The sequence below is a fragment of the Amblyomma maculatum genome, chromosome 6 (assembly GCF_055883805.1).
Source record: "Amblyomma maculatum isolate TAMU_Amacu chromosome 6, ASM5588380v1, whole genome shotgun sequence".
Classification (NCBI taxonomy): Eukaryota; Metazoa; Arthropoda; class Arachnida; order Ixodida; family Ixodidae; genus Amblyomma; species Amblyomma maculatum.
The window spans coordinates 172,969,219-172,988,444 of NC_139349.1; the positions used below are offsets into that span (position 1 = coordinate 172,969,219).

A 19,226-nucleotide genomic window follows, 5' to 3' on the forward strand; every position below is an offset into this window, starting at 1 on the left:
TACTCTTGCTATCAACCTTCAGAAATGAAAACTGCTGAAGACCTCAATGAATGACGTCAAAGACCAATCACAAGAATACAAACCACCGCGCAAAAAGTCACCGAGCGTTGACCATTAATGACCAGAGTTGGAGTGAACCAGGGTTTTCAATTGCACCGGCTAATGAAGCTGGCGGGCAGAACGATAAATGTCATCGGCCAAAGAACTGCGGCATCTTCGCTCACGGTGAGTTCTTAGTAAGCGGTGAAGTAAAAAAAAATGCCGGAGAGGCCAGCTGCAAGCAGCAGCAGCAGCAGCCGAGTACAAAGAATTAGCTCCATCATCACCTGAGCCTCGCAGCTGACGGCAAACACCCTGCATCTCGTGCCAGGGGCATTCTTGAAGCCGTCACTTAGCAAGGGTGGTGTGTGCAAAGCGCCTTCGTGCGGTACGTTACGAAAAAAACTTTTAAAATGCGCGTTTAATGCAGCAAGCTACATTACCGTACTTGGGAGTGCATAAGGTTTTACACTTTCGTTTCAGGAGAGAAAGAGGCTGCTTTTACTGCGTGAAAGGTCAGCGCATTGCACTTCGTTCGCGACGTTCTGCACGCCACGTCTCACTTTTTATTTATTGTGGTACTCATCTGGCTCAGAGCGAACTTCTTGGTGGCCCTCTTTTTTTCAGCTCATTCACTGCGTTTCTAGCAAGTCACGAAGTAACTTCATCTACCCTACCATGTTTGCGGATGTAGAGCAAGCACATCTTCGTAGAGTCGCCTCATAGTTTCAGTGCGTGGTCCCATTAGAATGCTGACCGAAATGAATGAGTCTTACTCGATCACACTCCCCGCGTGCGGGCTCTTCGCGTTTTAATGCGTGCCTATTCCTTGGACAATGGTTACTGAAGCGGATAAATTTGTGCCGGCAACCCGAGCTTTTATGGTCTATTTAGACCAGTACGCACCACTCGTTTATGTTACGGTCTAAAAACGTCTTCAAATTTCAGACTTCGTTTTCAAGGTTTGCTTCTTCTAAAAACGCAAACAATCGCTAAAACCCACAAAGGGCATCTATCAGCAAGCTACGATAAAATGCGCAAACCTTTCTCGCGGAACATGCTGCGAAAGAGCGACCTTCAAAGCACTTCTTCAGACAAAGCCGCAATGCAGAAAAAAAAAAAAAAAGCAGCACCTCTTTCGGCTCTCTCTACACGACAGATGGCACATTTAGAGTACGCAATGCAAGTGGGACTAAAACAACAGGAATAACACATATACTACGGAACCTGCAAATCAAACATTTCCCATATCGCTATTTAATTCTCCCCTGACGCCGAGCTAGGTCCGCGAAATGCACAAAATACGAAGCGACAGTTCGAGCTTTATGTAACCGACGAAAGCGCGAGAGGCGCGCGGCTACATATTCATTACCGCAAACATCGCGCCGACCGCCACGCCCACTCCAATTTCCATGCGCGGGGAGAACTCCCACCGAAAGCGATTTATAGCGCCGTCAACAAATTCATAAGCCGCCAGAAATGCCTCGCAGAAAGTGAGGGAGCTGATAACGACGGTCAGAGTCAATAAAGAAAGAGAGAAAAGAACACCCCCTTCTCCTCTCCGACAACACTCGCGGCTGGGGTGCGATAAAATACGCTTACGTGTCGCTACATTCAAAGCGGCTCACTATTTCCCGTTCATGCGTTTACTTTTCCCGCTCGCCTTGAAAACGACGAAACAAATAACGAAAGCACAAAAAAACGCAACCCTTATTTCCCCTTTATAGCGCTCAATTTCTTTCTTTTTCTATCAGGCAAGGAGCGGCGGTGCCGTCTTCAATCTCGGTCCACATTCGGCGGACCCCCCCTGCTTTCGTATTCCCACGCCTAGTTTCCCATTCAGACGGGTCGGGTCGCTACCGTCGTGCGCCGGCGTCGGAGAGCGCAACTTGAGCGCCCCGCGGAGAAAGTTTACTTCACGAAGCTTTTCGCGCGTGGCCGCTGCTCTCGCTTTTCTTTTGGCTGCTGTTGAGCAAGATGCTCTCAGACACCACTCACAAGAAAGGGGCAAATCGGTATGCTCACCTCGATACTCCCACTCCGACAGGTGACTCGATCGTTACTAGAAGGCGACAAGAGTTTCGTTTTCGTGACGATCCCAGGTGAGCACCGTGGTTTCACACACGCACCGACACACACACAGGGGTAGAAGATATCGTAGAAGCGGAGCGGCGAAATCGCCCGAATATTTTCGCGAATAAGAAGGTTCGCACACAGTCGGCGGCACTGGCAAGCGTCAAGGCACGTCTCGCGGCATTGCCACCACGGCTCCAGTGAGGAGCGACGACAGAGCCGGCATTGACGGCAGACACCGGCGGTCGACTCCCGCGACCAGCTCTCGCAGCGGTGGCGATGTGCGGCTGCTGCGAGCGCCGCAGCAGGAGCCAAGGAACACGGGAGGAACGCTTGTGCGCGCTTGCCACGTCCTAACTACCACGCACTGCGTGCAAGGAACGAACGAACGAGCCAGCGACGCGCGCGCACAGCACACAGCAAGCGCAGAACACACGCACGCCCGCTCGCTCGCGGACTGGCACAGGGGAGAAAGCGAAAAGAAAGAAAAAGAACTCGAGAGAGAAAGAGCAGAAAAAAAAAAAAAAGTAGCTGGCTGCTGCTGCAGCACGCTGCTGAGCGCGCGGCGCGAGCTATAGAAGCGTTAGCGGGCACTCGCCGCTAGCTCGCTTTTTCCAAGCGACAAGGGAAGCAGAGAAAAAAAAATAAATAGAAAAGGCAAGCTACGTGGAGAAACGAGTATGGCGACTAAAAACAGAGGGCCCACTGAAGAGAAAGAAAAAAAAAAAAGAAAGAGAGAAGTGAGGCAGAAGAGACGCGGACGACAGCCAGAGAGAGAGGGGGGAAGGGGGAAACGAGAGAACGCTCGCGCGCGAGCGAGCTGCGCGAGCTGCAGCGGCGGCAGCAGCAGAAGCGTGAGATGAAAATAAAAAGACGAAAAGCGAGGGAATCCACCGGCGAGCGAACGCCGCGCGCAACGCGGCTTCGAACGAAATCCGAAAAGAAGCACGCACGCAATAACAGAGCACGCACACGCACGTACACTGGCGCGTGAAGACCGAAAAAGAGCCGAAGGCACGGGGGGGGGGGGGGGGGGGGGGAATAAGAAGAGTAAGAGCTGGGAGGACCCAACGCGAGCTCAGCTCCAAGAAGAGAAAAAAGAAGAGTAGGGAAGGCCGCCGGAGAAGCGAAGCTAATAAAAACCCGCGTGCTAGAGGGACGTGCAAAAGAAGATCGTGAGGGGGGGGGGGGGGGGGGAACCAATGCCGAAAAAAAAGTCCAGAAAAGACCAAGCAAGCATGAGCCACCGCGGCTACGTATCGGAAAATAAAAGAAAGAAGAAGGCGACCGTCCAGCGGCCAAAAACAAAAACAAAGCTCCCAGTCGGAGGTGACAAGAGTGGAAGAGAAGAAGAAGAAAAAGTTGGGCGAAAACAAGCCAGGATCGAAAGAAGAGGGGAAAAAGAAGAAAAAAAAAAAAAAGGTGAGACCGGCCAGCGGAGACCGACGAACGTACGTGCTCGAGGAGAAGCGAGGTTCTCGCTAAAGAGAGGAGGCAAAAGAAAAGAAAAAAAAAAAGCGTGCGCGGACCGAACGCGGCGCTGGGCTCAAGCGAGAGAAAGTAGGCAGAGTAGAACAATTCTAAACTGGCTTCCCCCGAAGCAGCACAAGGAGTCAGGGCTCGTCCCTCGCCACTAGCACCCCCGAAGTCTTCTTCATTTTCACCTTTTTTTTTATCATTATATCTTAAGCGGGGCGTCGCCGTCGCCATCATCATCATGACAGTGCTGGACGCCGGGCCTCACACTCCCTCCCCGCCCTTCCCTCGCAGTTCCGATCGGCGCCCTTCTCCTGACTGCCCTTGGAGGCGTCCACGAAGGGCGATCATCAACGTCGCGAAGGGAGCGCGCGCGAGGAACAGCTCCACATCGTCCGCGCGCTCGCCTCCCCCTTCCGTCTTTTCTTTTCATAATCTTCGGAGCCTCTCTTCGCTTCTTCTTCGGTCCTTCTCTGTCAAGCTGCACCGACTCCCTTCGCCCGACGCCACCCCTTGCGCAGGTTACATCGTTTGCGGATATCCCCAAACGAAAAAAAAAAAATGAAAAGCACAGGGACAGCGGACGAAGCGCCACGGAAACGGAGCAGCACGGACGTCTTCAAGGAATGGCTTCGAATAAGCATTCAGCATCGGAAGGCCGATGCTTCGGACGCGCACCGATGATGGGGCAGACACATCAAGAGAAGATCGAATGAAAACAGAAGGAAGAAGAAAAAAATAACGGGGCAACGGGGACAAAAAACGCTTAGCTAACCCGGACGCATCGGCGACTGCTCCGCAACTCATTTTCCGAGCAATCACGCGCCAGAGCTGGAAAGACGTCGGCTCCGCAAACAGCGCAAGACTCTTCGCAGAGGGTGCCGGGATCAGCGAAAGCAAGAGAAAAGGAGGGGGAACCAGGGAAGAAACAAAGAAAAAAATGGAAGGCGTCCAGTTCTATTTCGTTTCCCAGCGCCGTCTCTGCTGGCGTTCTTTGTCTCTTCGCTATTTCTGACTCGCTGGTGCCGCTTGCGCGACGAGCACGCGCGCGCTCGCACGCACGGGGCAAAAGAAAACAGAACAAGCAAGGGAACGCGCGAAATGGCGTGCAGGCGGCGGCCGCCTCACGTTCCTTTCTGCACGAGCTGGCGTGCGCAGACGAAGCCGCCAGTTGCGTTCGCTCGCCGCCAGCGATTGCCATTACTCTATTTCCTTCACGGACCCCCGCTCGCAAACGCGCGTGCGTCATCAGCGCGGCGCTGAAGCCTCGGGCTGCTTGCTCGCAAGAGCGCGAGAGGAAAACGTCCGACGCGCACGCGACAAGCGTGAAACGAAAGGGTGAGCACACTTCATTCCCCGTCTTACCACCCCCGCAACCTACGGCACAAACGAAGAGAACAGCCGAGAAAAGCCCGCAGACCGAACGTGTCCGCAGGCCTTCGGCCGAAAGGTCGAAAGTCTGGGTAGGAATCCCGGGCTTTTTCTTTCTTTTTTTTTTTTTCCTTTATCGCAGCCAGCGAAGTCAGGCTTCCGACTACGTATACCGACAACTACACAACCACACATTCACGCAACTGGCGCTGATCGACGCGAGTGTTAGCACAGTTTCGGCAATGGATAACCGAATAAAGCGCCCCTTCCACAAGGTCTGATGAAGACTGCAGCCATATCTGTCTAGTACTCGTTCAGCCCCGCCGAAAATGATGAATTTATCGTCAGTGCTTATTTAGAAACTGTAAAAACATCTTAATCGCTGAAAAATAAAGTTTTTTTTCTCTCTCCCGCCAGTCTGTTCAAACTCACGACGTTTTCATCAAAATAACGGCTTATCAACGGCGGTTCAGCGTAGCCTCCGTGATCAGCGTCCAAGAATGTGTGTCGACGCACGCATTTTACTTGCAAAATCGGCGGGTGATGGCAGCACTTGCCTTTTTTTTTTTTTTTTTTACATAAAGCGCAATTTTCAGTGAGCGACGCGTCTTCGATCTCTGTCGATATAATTTATAAACAACTCCTACGTGCCTTATTCATAATTCATTTATAACGTAATTATCAAAAATTAGGGGAACACTTAACTCATGAGCACACACACATACACACACACAAACACACTTGCAACTTTGCAACTTTTTAATCGTTTTCTCTTTTCGTTTATGCTTTTCTATTTTTTTTATACACCGATACTTAGGATCAGCAAACATTAGCTTTCTATTCTGCACTGTTTGACACTCTTGACCGTATTGTTCATTTTTTTTTTTCATGCTTCAATTTATAACCAATTAGACTAATATTTGTCAATCAGCATAATCAAGCATTGGCTTTTCATTCTGAGCAGTTTGACAACTTTGAACTCGATCCTTTTACAATTTTACCCCTTCAATTACATCAATCAAGTAATCAATTACACAGTAGCTTCTCAGCCTGAACATTCTGGCGCCTTTCAAGCCTCATTATCCCTACGTTCTAATTTTTTCAATTGTTCTAATTGTCAATTACAGACTAAATTTTCTAAACTAGCCCCAGCAATCATATTGGCTTTTCATTATAAGCATTTTGACCCCTTTAAACCCCAGTCATAGCCAACGCCACACCAAGAAACCATCAATTACTAGAACCAGGAATTACCCCCTATTATTTTCGACACTTGCATGGTGCCGACAGCTACAACTATTAAGACGCCGACGGCTTTTCGACCGAACGAGCTGTATAAGCTATCGCTTAATAAAGCCCACCACGATGCGGTCGATGTCGTTCCCACTCGAATCCCCCGTGCTTTTATGCACCAAGAAAGATAATCTGGGGCACCCTTCATCCACCTAAAGGAGCTGCGCTTCCTTATCAAACAGCGGCACTTGCTGCACGTGCTGAGACGATGTTTGCAGGAATCGGTCTAAGCATCTCCGTAATCAGCCCGTCGAAGTCTTCTCGACGATCTCCGCATTCTAGAAGTTAGCGGCGTTTTTCAGCCTTCCTTTCAGCGCAGATGCATGCTTCGTTGTCAAGTAACTATAGCAACCCTTCTTGTTTGAACTTCACATAAAACAAGGGATGATCCGCAGAACTCATTCGGCGCACCTCGTTCGTGTGGCGCGCTGCATTTCACCGATCTTCATGAGGGTGAGTCTCTCGACCGCCCACAGACGTGCCCCCCCCCCCCCCCCCCCCTTTTTCTTTAATTTTCGCAGTACCCTCAGAAATGGTCAAATGATGAAACGCTATGAGGAATCCGGATTGCACGAGCCCATGCAGACGACGATCTTCGCTCCTTCGGAGCCCTTAAAACCAGTTTGCGATTTCATTCATGATTACATAATTTCAACAGGTAGATTCCTATGCTAAGTACGATTTCATCACCTCTTCTTTTTCATTTTATTTTTTCCAAATTCTAGTTAAAAATTCATATTTACCTGAATACTCCAGTCCTTGAACACAATTATTTACAACCTACAATGTACCCTGGCCAATCCCCCGCCATGGGTATGTGCCATTTTGTCTCAGGGCATCATCATTATCATCTTCGCTTGAACTCAAGCACAGCTGATTGCGCCGTACAGCAACACATAGAGCAATATGTATTGCAGAAAGATGAGACGTGACAGTCAATTATAAAAAAAAATACAGCCGATTTGCATTGTCGATCAAATGCGAAGTAGATGTGTAGACCTTCTTATCCCTACTATATTTTTCATGCATTTTACCCTTTGTTATGCTTCGTTTTGCATGAGCACGCTCGGCACGTTTCCTCAGCTTTCCTTGCACCATGTTCAGTGGTTCTTATTACAAATTAGCGAGAATAGGCACAATGTATTGCATCCCTCTTTGGAATGCACAGCTCTGAGCCTGAAAGGTCTAAAGTAGGATCTAAGGGGGGAGAGAAAGATTTAAGGAGAATGTAGGAAATGCGAAAAACAGATGCTCCGGCGTTTCTGCCTCAACACATTCCGAGCATGAAAGAAGGTCTCCAGGGCGAAGAAAGGTAATCCAAGAGCAGGGAAATGCGCTTGAAGGCGAGCGCCAGTAAACGCGAGGACGTAAGCACAAGCTGCTTCACTACGCGGCGAGCGGCTCGGAGCCGAGGGAGCCCCGCGCGTGCTGGTCTGCTGTCCGTGAAGGCTCAGGAGTGAATGATGCGAGGGGAGAGATGCCGAAGTTGAGTAAAGTTGAGGACGCGCGAGCGACACACGACTGCTCAGTCCGGAGTAACACGTCCCACTATCTCATTGGTTGGATCTGTGCGACCGGCCCCGCCCCTTCACTGTTAAGTCGCGTAATGCGGGCGTCGCCACCTTCTCTTTCCTTTCAAGTTCACAGCGAGACGGAGAGAGAGTGAGAGCGGATTTGCTCCGCCTCCTCAGTGCCGAGCTGCGCGCAACTTTCTTTTTCTCCACTTCAAGTTCACGAAGAGAGAGAGAGAGAGAGTGAACGGCTTCGGACAGACATCGGCGAAATCCGTGATTGCGGCTCGTAGTGCTACGCACTAAAAAACTAAACATTTGTTTCGGTGAATAACCCGACTAGTGTGCCCGAATTTGACCTGAAATTCAGTCCTGAAAAAAAAAAAAAAATCAAACGTGACAACCACAGACACTATTCCAAACCTTCGAAGCAGCCACAATTTTTGTTGCGATTTCCGCATGAGGTCAGGAACTGCATCTGGTCGCAACCAAAAATACAGTCCTTCACTACAGCGGGTCCTCTAAAGTCCCCGGAGTTGTTGCAGTACTAGTGAAAACAGCCATTAATAAAACTATTTTGGCTTATTCGCGTTCTTCCTTTTCCCCTGCTAGCTGAACCGGACTCGACCCCTGGCTTCTTAAGCCTCGCCCCGACACGTACAACAGATCGAGGGACGCGTGCCAATAACACATGGCTCGATCCTTGCGCAGGAAACTCCGCAATGCTGTGGCGCCTCTACTCAGTGGAGGCCTTACATCGCTGTGCAAAACGCGGCGCATTCCGCAACTTTCGCGCCCACGGATATGCGACAGAGCTCGGTTTCATCGGATTACTTCGCGCGCACGTCACACTGTCGAACCTGGCGAAGCCACGCTACGCGCAGACTGATCACTTCACGCGCCTCCTCGCGAGAAACAATGGGGGCTTGTGTTAGATCGAGGCGGTACAATGGAGCCCAGAGAGAACGCTTCCGAACTACGCACTCATTGATCTATACAACTAAATGAAAGGGAACACGGAAGCGCTGATGCCATCAACACAAGACGAGAAGGGGTGGCACAAAAGGTATACGCTCGGAAAGAGCAGACGACCAAGATTACTTTGGATGCATCCTCACCCCTGATTCTCATCACTTGTCACTCAGTGACAGCGCATTTGAAAGCGCCGAGGCCACGCGCTTCCTTTCATATTGCTTCTATCTGTACCAGTGGAATATCATGTCCGAGTCCCTATACATGCATCATAAAGGTGTAGAGTTAAAGAAGAGGCTCCACGATGGGCAAGTATTTTTACGAAGACACGTGGGCACAGTTGGGCCAATGACTGCGACAGGTGCACGTGCACGTGCACGTTTAGGCGCACGAAAGACCTGGCATATATGGCATGAACGAAGAGGGCCGGAAAAATCTGGGCAGCGTTCCACATTAACGAGACGAACGACTATTGGAGAAGAGATACACCGATCGGATATCACTGTGCAGCAAAAGAGGCGTAGCATAAGGTGTTCAATCACAGCCAACAGAGTACACAACAGGACGCGACTGCGCATGCGCTACTTTTAACGGAAAGTTTGGTTTCGTTTAGTTTACGGGGTTAAACGTCCCGGAGCGAGTCAGCCTCAGTGGATGGCTCCGGAATTTCGATCACCTATAGGGTTCTTCAACGTGCACTTTTGCCGGAAGCGGCCGCGGATTCACTTTTAGCTCTGGCGTATAAAATTTCCGACTCCTCATTAGAGTAGAAATTCGCTGTGCGCTCCGTCGCTTCATGGGCCTCAAATTCTCACGTTTCCGAAAAACCGGTCTATCCTCGCATCGAAGCTAATACACGCAGCAGACGCCGAGTGTAAGGAAAAGCGAGTGGATCAATCGTCAGCGAAACTGCTTATTACCAATGTATTCCAATTTCACTCAGAGGGTAGAAATCAGTTCCAGAATTTACGGGGAGTATTAATTCTGGCAAAGCAGCCTTGTAACAATATTTTGCGGCGTTCAGTTTAATGTTGAATTCCAATGGCAGATCAGCATCAAGTTTTTCTGCTCCGTCTGGGGCAGTTGTATTCCAACGGCAGAATGGGAGCGAAAGTTGTCTGTTCCAATGACAGATGTAGATCCCGGATCGCTCCGTGGAGCAACGATATTTGCTCTGCCGATATCGGGTGATTTGGCCGGAAGCCCGTATCTCATGTTTCCGCTTCTGCTCCCTGTCACGACCGGCGCATATTCTCCCTTCCTCGTCGCTTGCACGTTGGTCCTAGCAGCTGACATGAAAGCTGCGCCTGCTTGCCGACCTACAAGGAGTCAACTTGCGAGATCATCGCGGAGGAAAATCTTGCGCGGCAGGCTGCATCGAAATTGACCAAAAGCGTACGCCATCGGCAAGCACCGACATCGGGTCTATCGCAGATGGGCAACCGTTGCAACGACGCTGTATGCACGAGCAGTGACCACCGGTCGCAAAAGAAGCTGCTACAGCATAAGAAGGAATAACTTAACTGCCGTAAGCTTTTCTATTATTTTAACCCACGGCCGGTCTCGAGGGAGAGCGCGCGCTCTTTCTTACGGCCTTCTCAGTCGCCGCGGGAACAATATGGGAACGTTTCTCCTTGAGTTGCGCTCTCCACCGCCGCAAGGGGCGCGACCTGCTCACTGTTCGTTTAACTGTTCGCTCCGCGTCTGCTTCAGCGGCGGCGGGTGGCTTTTGCCTGGCTTCGCGCTGTCGCTCGCGGATTCCGTGGTGAGTGCATCCCCGAAATGAAATAACACAGAAGGTAGATGTTGCAGCCGCATGTCGTCAGCGTACTACACACGTGAACGGAGTCTTTATATAAAAAACACTGTCGCTCAGCAAACGTTCGACAAGCGTATGACATACATTGCGGCATGGTAGCCACTTTTGTCCATTTTAATACGATTTTTTCTCAAGCCTGTATAAGAATAGGAATAAAAAAGCTGAATGAGCAGTGATCACATCGAAGCTTCTTCAAGGCTAACATGACAGCAACTCGTCTGCAACAGCAAAACCGTCTTTCTGCTCTACAAGCGAAACCATCCATGTAGCACCAACTATGAAAATAATTTCATAAAAATGTAATGTAAATTTCAAAATGCTTGTACGATATAAAGTGTTAGTATAGCAGTCAAAGTAAACGTTGTAGGGTTGAGTTTTAAATGTTATTATAATTTATATATTAGCAAATGTATTGTATTATAAGCATTATTTTAATTTTGCAAATAAACGTTGTTTTAATGAAATTTTTTCATGATATTAAGCTTGTTATGAAAACAATAAAAAATATTTTGATATTCATGACACCACTTGTGCTCGAAGTGGTAAAAAGAGGCCAATAAATGACGCAGGTGATACTCAACGCAGTGGCTTACAAATGAATTCACCTGCTATATCGAAAGTATGCAAGAAACTTCTAAAGCTTTAAAGAAGGACACTCTCACTGAAGACACATTTCAAGCCATATAGCGACCCCATTGAGGCTCTCTTCGGGAAAGTAAAGGTAATGTGCGGAAGTAGACGACATGCAAGATGCGAGGGCCGTAACAGCTAGCGGCACTTGACTACATTGTCAAGACAGACGTTTCATCTGAGAGCAAAATCAAGGCACCTTACGTCAATGCAAAAAAAAAAAATATATTTCTGCTCTGCCGCAATCAGTAACTGAGGAACTGAAAGAAGTGATGGTATCTCCTGTCATCCCATTACCCACTCCCACGTATTCTGGTATTCTGGTCAATGGATACATTGTTAAGTTAATCAGTGACTTCGGGTGTGACGCTTGTGCTATCCTTCTTGAAACCAGCGAAAGAAGCGGCCCCATGCACACTATTCTACGAGGACAAGATTATAGTGGACTGCATTATCCAAAAGCAAACTTTGTAGCCCTCTTGAACAAGGATGTATCTTTTTCTGAAAAAGGCGTCGTGCACCTACCACACAGATGTCCTCGAAGTCCTTCAAGTCTTAATCCAGTCAGCACTTGAGAACTCACTTTTGCTGAGTTGCCCGGAAGGCATTGACAATAGCCATGCTATAAGGTTGCTTGCCGCTCTTTTCAACTATGCACATCTGTTTATGCCCATATCCTTGATTAAATGTTTTTTATCACTGTACTAAAATGACTACGACTGTCTACGTATGCGTCAGTCGCGAGACTACGTATACATCTGCTGTCTTCCAACCGACTGATTTGTTCTGAACGAAGCTAGAACAGCCCAGTCCACTAGACAAGTGAAATTTTTACTATATGAGTAAATTTTTGTTCCTTACTCTGAATCTGAGACGTGCTATGAATTTTCGTCAGTGCCTCTTTTGCTCTAAACAAAAACGGCAGCGGTTGACAGAATATCCACCGAACAGTTTACCATGCACTAGCGTCAGGTTGCACTATACCTGCTTACAGCTTTCAAAGGCACACTGCATAAAATGTACAGCCGCCCTGATTTTTAACAATATAGCGCGAGTATCGACCAAACTGCTGCTCAGCGCCTTATAACGGCGATAAGCGTGCAACACGGCGAGAGTTCGTGCATGCGCAAGAATGTGGAACGTCGCGAACAGATATTGTGGCAGGGCCTGTGTCTTTGTGTTCCGAACAGCGTAGCAGAAGACTCTCTCTTTTCTTGCGCGTGCGCGAACTCTCGCCGTGTTGCACGCTTATCGCCGTTATAAGGCGCTGAGCAGCAGTTTAGTCGACGCTCGCGCTATATTGTTAAAAATCAGGGCGGCTGTACATATAGTTTTGTGAAAAAATTTAGGGGCAAAAAGTGTTGACGTAAGTGTACCCGAAACTTCATTCGACCGTGCGCGACCGCACTGACGAAGGCGGACGCACGCGGATTATTAACTATTTTAGTGCTCATACACGATAAATCAAAGACGCTGATTACGGCTTATTTGTGTAAGCCATAAGGGGTGAAATGTCAGAACCTGCCGGTTGCAACTGATGCGGGCGGAGCGAAGAGCGAGCGCGCGTTTCCCTTGCGCGTGAACGGCGGTAGCAGTGGGGCGGTGGCGACCCCACCGAGGCGCGGCGGGCGGTGGAAACAGACCCCATTGGAGAGGCCGTAAGAGAAGAGAAGCGCGCTCTCCCTCGAGACCGGCCGTGGTTAACCTTACAAAGCACGTCACGCGAGCTGTATGCATTTTTTGCTCTTTACTTGGAACCACTTTGTCAGAGTGTTTTACATAACAGTAGTATCCATGGCTTCCCTCTCCTTGGAAATGAGTTTAAAGTACTTGCATATGCGGATGATCTTGCGTTTTTCTGCACTGACAAACCAAGCATAGAAAAAGTTATATCCAGCATAGCAGAATTTGGCGTTGTTTCTGGTGCTCAGATGAATCACTCCAAGAGTTCCGGCCTTTGGTTTGGTTCGTGGGGCTCAACACCACCCCTATATGCAGGAATTGAATGGTCATGTGTGCCCCCTAAATATATAGGCGTTCCACTGCATGTATTTAAGTCAAGTTCAAATTACTGGAAAGAGCCCGTTCCAGTAGTCCAGCGTTATGCTAATACATTTGTCCCCTATCGACTTTCAATATTCGGTCGGGCTCAGGCCTGCAACATGTTTTTGGCGACAAAACTTTATTACGTGCTTCAGGTCCTCCACTGTGCTAGGCATTACATCCAGTGTTTTCACCGAATATTTGCGATGTTTATTTGGTCATCCAATTTTGAACCGATTCAGCGTGATAACCTGTTTGTGCAGGGGGGCTCGGCTTAGTGCATCTGTATGTAAGGCAGTTAGTTGCCCGTTTCTTCTTTTTTCATGATTGTTCAGATCCGATTATTAGAGCATTCCTACAAGTTAATTTCATGAATCTGCTTCCCGACTTAGTGGTTTCTTCAGATTTTACTGATAGCCCGCAGTTACTAGGATTTATGCAGGAAGTTTACGCTTCGGTGAGTTTTTTGACAGTACGATTCTCGAATGAGTACTTATATTCTGTTTCGCTCAATATACTATACAAGGATTTGGTAGCAATGCTTTTTCCGCCACCACTGTATCGTTCTTTATACTTTGGCTTTAATGGTCATGATGTGTTAAAAAGGGTGCGCAAAATGCAGATTTCTCCTTGCACGAAAACATTTTTCTTTAAATTACACACCGAAGTTCTACCTGTTAACACATGGCTCCATAGAAAAAATATTTTTGTATCTTCTGTAAACTGCCGTCTGTGTGATGTGCCCGAAACAAGTGAGCACTGTTTCATTAATTGAAAAGACGCAATTCTTTTTTGGGATGTGCTCTAAAGGAAGACTTTGTTCTACATTCGTACAATGTGCGGTATCTTGCTGTTACACAATCTGATTACGAACCATATGACATGTTTTTCCTTATTGGACTTCATAGCTTGTGGAAGACACGCATGTCGCATAGCAACGCTGAACCTGTTGTTCCACCTAGACTCCATTTTAGCAGAATGATGCTGCAACTGAAGGACACTTATGATGGAAATGACTTTCAATCTGATTGGTTTCCGCTGGTGACACGGTGCTTATTTTTGCCTGCCTTTTAAAAAGTTGTGTCTTCTGTTGTGCATCTCAGCAATGGCTGAATGAATTGTAAATAGTCTGTGTACATAACCCTTTCTGTATAATAAATACCATGTCAGAAAAAACAAACAAAAGAGCTGTATGCATTATTCTCAACGTTATTCTGCACACTTCGGCGGCAGCAAATTGAAGAAATTCTGCAGCCCGCCATGACAGCGTCGACATTCGAAGCATTTTTTTTTTTTTTTTTTTTTTTTTTGCATTCGGATCTCGCAAATGGTTTCACATCCCAACCGACGCAAGAAGAATATGCTTCTAAGCATTATTTACGCCAATTATATTATAACAAAGCTTGGGGCTAGTTGGTGGTTCATACTCGCATAAGGGTGTCGTCGTTTGCGTATTCGTTTAAGAGCAAGGTTATGCCAGTAGTTTGTATTATAACGTGCGAGCCCCTGAATTACTGCAGGTATGAAAATCTTTCCTTCTCTTCGCTTGAGATGTCGTGCTGCGCTCGGCGTTGGCAGCTTTTTCTAATGGCAACTCTGTCACTTCAAAGACATGTGTTAGCTTTGGTCCAAGATTTGAGTATGCTTTATCAGAAACGTAAAGATTCATGCCATTAGATACGCTTGTTTTGCCAACAGCTGCAAAAATGTGCTCGCAACAGAGCGAAGGCGACGGCAGCCATTGCAGAGGGCGGAGCCACGAGAACCAGTGTGCGCGCTGATTGGTTTACGCCCGCCAGGGAACATGCACCCGCGGGAGCGATAGCATTCCAGTAGCAAATATGAAAAAGGGGACCTACGCCGGAGCGATGCGTTCCGTTTGTGATCCGGCCAAGCGCTCGCGATCTCCCATTGGAATTCAACGTAAGATGAAGCTTCCCTTTGGAACTCATATCCATAAAGTGACAGATCCTTGTGTAGTGGTAAATGCAACAATTCAATTTCTATGATCTTTCACGGAATGGCAGAGTTATTTTGCTTTGTTTTTAAAGGGATGAAACGACTGATACCCATTCTGACAAAATGTTCGACGAAAGGGTAAACTCCCGCCGGGGTGGAGCAGTGATTACGGCGCTCGACTACTGTTCCCAAGGATGCGGGATCGAATCCCGGCCTCGGCGGCCGCTTTTCGATGGGGTTGAAAGGCAAGGCGCGATGCCCGTGCATGTCAGCTTGCGGCGCGCATCCCACAATCAATACGCATTGAGTGGGTCGCACGGGATCTGCTGCCTTCCCAAAGTCAAGCTGATTTAGCAACCCGCCTCGTGAACCAAGACGCATCAATCCCACGGCTTCTCGAAGTGGACGACGCTACCCTCCTTTTGTCAAGAAAGGAGCACCTCCGGTGCCGCACACGTGCACTTATCCCTCCGTGTACGATATCCCTTCCCCGCGGTCTCAACCGTGCAGAGGAGGTTGCGCTTAGGAAGATCCGGGTCGGTGTTGCCCTTACACCAGCTGTCACTAGGACGTGGTCATACTACCAACACTTATATCCTCGCCCAGGATGCCCGATCTGTAAAAACGAAGATGTCGAGGCCGACATCCACCACTTTCTGTGGGACTACCCAGCACGCAAACCAACACCAATTCGGCACCTGAGCATAGCTGGCCTTTCAGCAACCAATCCTGCCTCATACGTCACTTGGACGCAACGACCTCATCATCGCTCACTTCTGGACTTCATAAAATCAGCCAACCTTTTTCCATTCATTTATTCATTCATTCATCCTTCATCTCATACCCTACTGATACCCTGAGGCAATAAATATCGACTAAAAAAAAAGTCCGTGCACGCGGTCGAAATTCCCTGAGTCCCCCACTACGGCGTCTCTCATAGCCTCACAAACCAACCAAAGTTGGTAAACTATTAGCGCCACCAGTGTAACTTATTTGCAAAGACTCGTCAAAGGTAATCGCGTCAGTTACTGCTCTTGAAATCATGCCGTAACGCGAGATTTAGTAAGGTTGCAAGTAACGGAAACACAGCTTTGTGGTCGGATGCACTGGTGAGCGTTATTTATAAGAGTAAAAAATGTCCGCCAAAAGCGCATTAATTAAACCATAAGAGAATGAAAATTGATCCCTTCCAACAGACACTTTTCAATGTCACAGATGACGGCATGTAATAATGTGCTGAAAGTGTGTAACTGAGTGTGAACTGAGCCAGGCTAACGGTAATTAAACAATCAGTTGAGTTTTCTAACTGAACCTTACCATAAAGACGCTGATATTAAAACCGAACGTTTGGCCGAAAAAAATAAATAAAAAGGGCCATGGCACCTCTCCCGAATCTCTTGTCTCCTATGGGGTTACCATTTGAATCTTATACACCATTGTGTAGCCATGTTTCTGACACCAATAACACGTGGAGAAGAGATAGCGAAAGTTCGGAAATTTGTTAACCATATGCTTCGTGCATCAATCTTCAAAACAGCACTATATCACTGCAGAAACGGCGGAGTCGACGAGAATTGACCAGAGATGAAATACCGGAGGACTTCGATGAGCGTGTTGGATGTACTCTGCCAACTGTACCAATCCTTGTCTATGAATAAGAGCAGCTGCTATTCCCGTAAGAGACAGGCGCCTCGCAGAGATTCTGAACGTCGAGTACTGAAAGGAAAGGCGTTCGTAAACATGAAAGACTGATTCTTTTTATTGCGGCGACGACGGTCAAAGCGAGACCTCGGGTGGCCGCAGCTACGGTCTTCTCATAAAAAGATCAGCCTGCCATGACATTTGAATTCACATCACCCCTATGTCACGGGCAAGACCTGCCAACTCGGGTCGCTCCCTTCATATGGGAGGGTGATATCAGAATCAGCCTGCCAGAACCGTTTGCATTCTCGTTACCCCTACCACACGCAGGCAAGTCCATACGGCTTGGTTGAAGCCTGACGTTATATGTGGGCTGGCAGCTTAAGCTGCCGCGTCATACCATTAAAGGATGAGCTTAAGTGTCCTCAATATTGTACCACCCTACACTGATAGGGCATGATATATAGGGGAATACTGTAGCAGGCAAAAGAAGCTTCCGCCGATGCTCTCGCAATTATCCTGAAAATCCGGCAGCTTCATAATGAAATGACGTGGTGGCTCGCTAATGTTCCTGCCAAGTTATGGCACCTCTCAGTGCGCACTTCGCGGCCATGAGGTTATCGTCAAACCAACTAGCAGTTTTCAAAGACAGGTACTCCAAATTCTCGTCATGTTCTAAGGCAAGGTCATGTAGGAACAGTAGGATATGATGTTTCCGCGCGACTAGTTTTCTAAATTGCCATTGCTGGAAGGAAGATTTGAGATTACGTTTGTTAACAGCTGGACTTGAATTTGAAGGGGCCCTCAAATCTCGCATTAACAAACAAGAGAAGATTTGATATCGTAAATATCCTGAGCCAGCGTTTGCCGAGCCACTAAGGAATTCAGCGCAGATCTGTGCAACCGTGGATAAATTTTGACCTGATATCAACCAGTTATGTCTTAGCAGAGGGGAGTATACAAAACCACATAGGAAGCTCAGCAAAGAGGAGGAAGCCGCATGGAGGCAGTTGCAGGTGGGCACCGAAAAACCACATTTGATCTAAGCTCAATGAAGCTTTTCTATGCTACGCTATGCTTGATAAAAAAAATACTCGTAGCAGCTTTAGCGTTGTTGAGCGGCTGTTCTTGTTCTGTGCAGAATAATGCTGAGCAAGAAACGACGGCGGTGACCATGACAGCTGCCAGCCACGGCAGAGTGCGAGGCGGGGAGCGCACCGTCCAACAGCCACGCGACCGATTTGCGTGCATGCGGGCGACGGTAGTGATCGGAAAGAACCGGTTCTCTAACGACGGCGCTTCGAGCGAACAGTGGGTCTCGAGTGCGATGGATGCTGACGCGTCGATACGACGAGACAGCAGTTGACACGAAGACCCTTCGCAAAGTCAAGGGTAGCACAGTCCCCCGCCTGAAGCTCAGGGGTCATAGCGAATGGCCGGCGTAAAGAAAGCACTAACCAGGAGGCCTGCATTTAATTTACAACAATAAAGATGTTTCTCTCTCTCTCTCTCTCTCTCTCTCTCTCTCTCTCTCTCTCTCTCTCTCTCTCTCTCTCTCTCTCGCTATACATCGATCACGAACAAGAAAGGAGGTAGACATTCAAACACCATCTAGCATAAAAAGCGTTTCCGTTCTAAATAACGAAACACACACATTAGTGGAGGGAGGGCATAATCTGGAGCACTTTTAACGGACACTAGGGGCAAGAATTCTTTTAGTTGGGCGTACGCAGCAACGATGCGGGTAACGAATGCGCATGCGCATATCCGTCGCGGCCTGTCTTGCAGGCGCACGCACGCATCAAATCCTGGCGTACGCCCGTTGCTGCGGGCGTTGCTGGATGCGTTGACAACATGGCGGCCGCCCGCTTCGGAACGAATGCAACTCGCCGCTGCTTCCTCCGATGCGATAGTTAGCTCTAAATGGTGGCGTTCTCTTACACTCACTCTCGCCCGCACGACAAGGTATAAGCTCCCTAGTTTTCTAGATAACTTCGCGAACTTAAAGCTTCTAGGCCTATCTGTAAGCTGTGTACGTGGTCGTCGACTCGTCATAGCAACGACAATGCTCAAGCTTCTTGTTGCTTTTGCTTGTGTTGTCGTTGTACGCGACAACTGCAGCGCACGCAACGCAGTGAGCAATACGTACGCACATTTGCTACGTACCCAACTAAAAGTGCCCAACTGAAAATGAACCACCCAATCTGACCATGTCAACCTTTGTTCGACGCATAAGACGTAATTTTTTGCTAAAGCGCACTTCAAAATGAACTTGACTCTGTGCTAATAAAAAAAAAAAACATTTAGTGCACTTTTTTTTTTCTCCTTTTAGCATAGAGCTCAAGCGCGCCGTCAGCGGCGCACGCGCTGTTTTACCCAGGTGAATAAACCGGCGGTGG

At 48.3% G+C, this 19,226-nt stretch overlaps 1 protein-coding gene and 1 long non-coding RNA gene across 4 annotated transcripts in view; one reads left to right on the forward strand and one right to left on the reverse strand.

The window, feature by feature from the left end:
• LOC146187421 (uncharacterized) overlaps positions 1–19,226 on the reverse strand; it is a 175,650-nt gene that overhangs the window by 45,184 nt on the left and 111,240 nt on the right. The window contains exon 1 of one of the 3 annotated variants that reach the window (XM_084607674.1): positions 2,065–2,372. The exons of the other annotated variants lie outside the window; for them this stretch is intronic. The gene's annotated coding sequence lies outside the window, so the exon portion shown is untranslated. Of the gene's footprint in view, positions 1–2,064; positions 2,373–19,226 lie in introns of those variants that run through there. 3 annotated transcript variants of the gene reach the window in all.
• Positions 304–18,323, forward strand: LOC146187422 (uncharacterized). The gene is made up of 3 exons (XR_014708236.1): positions 304–427; positions 523–554; positions 17,969–18,323. It is a non-coding gene; the product is annotated as an uncharacterized LOC146187422 (long non-coding RNA).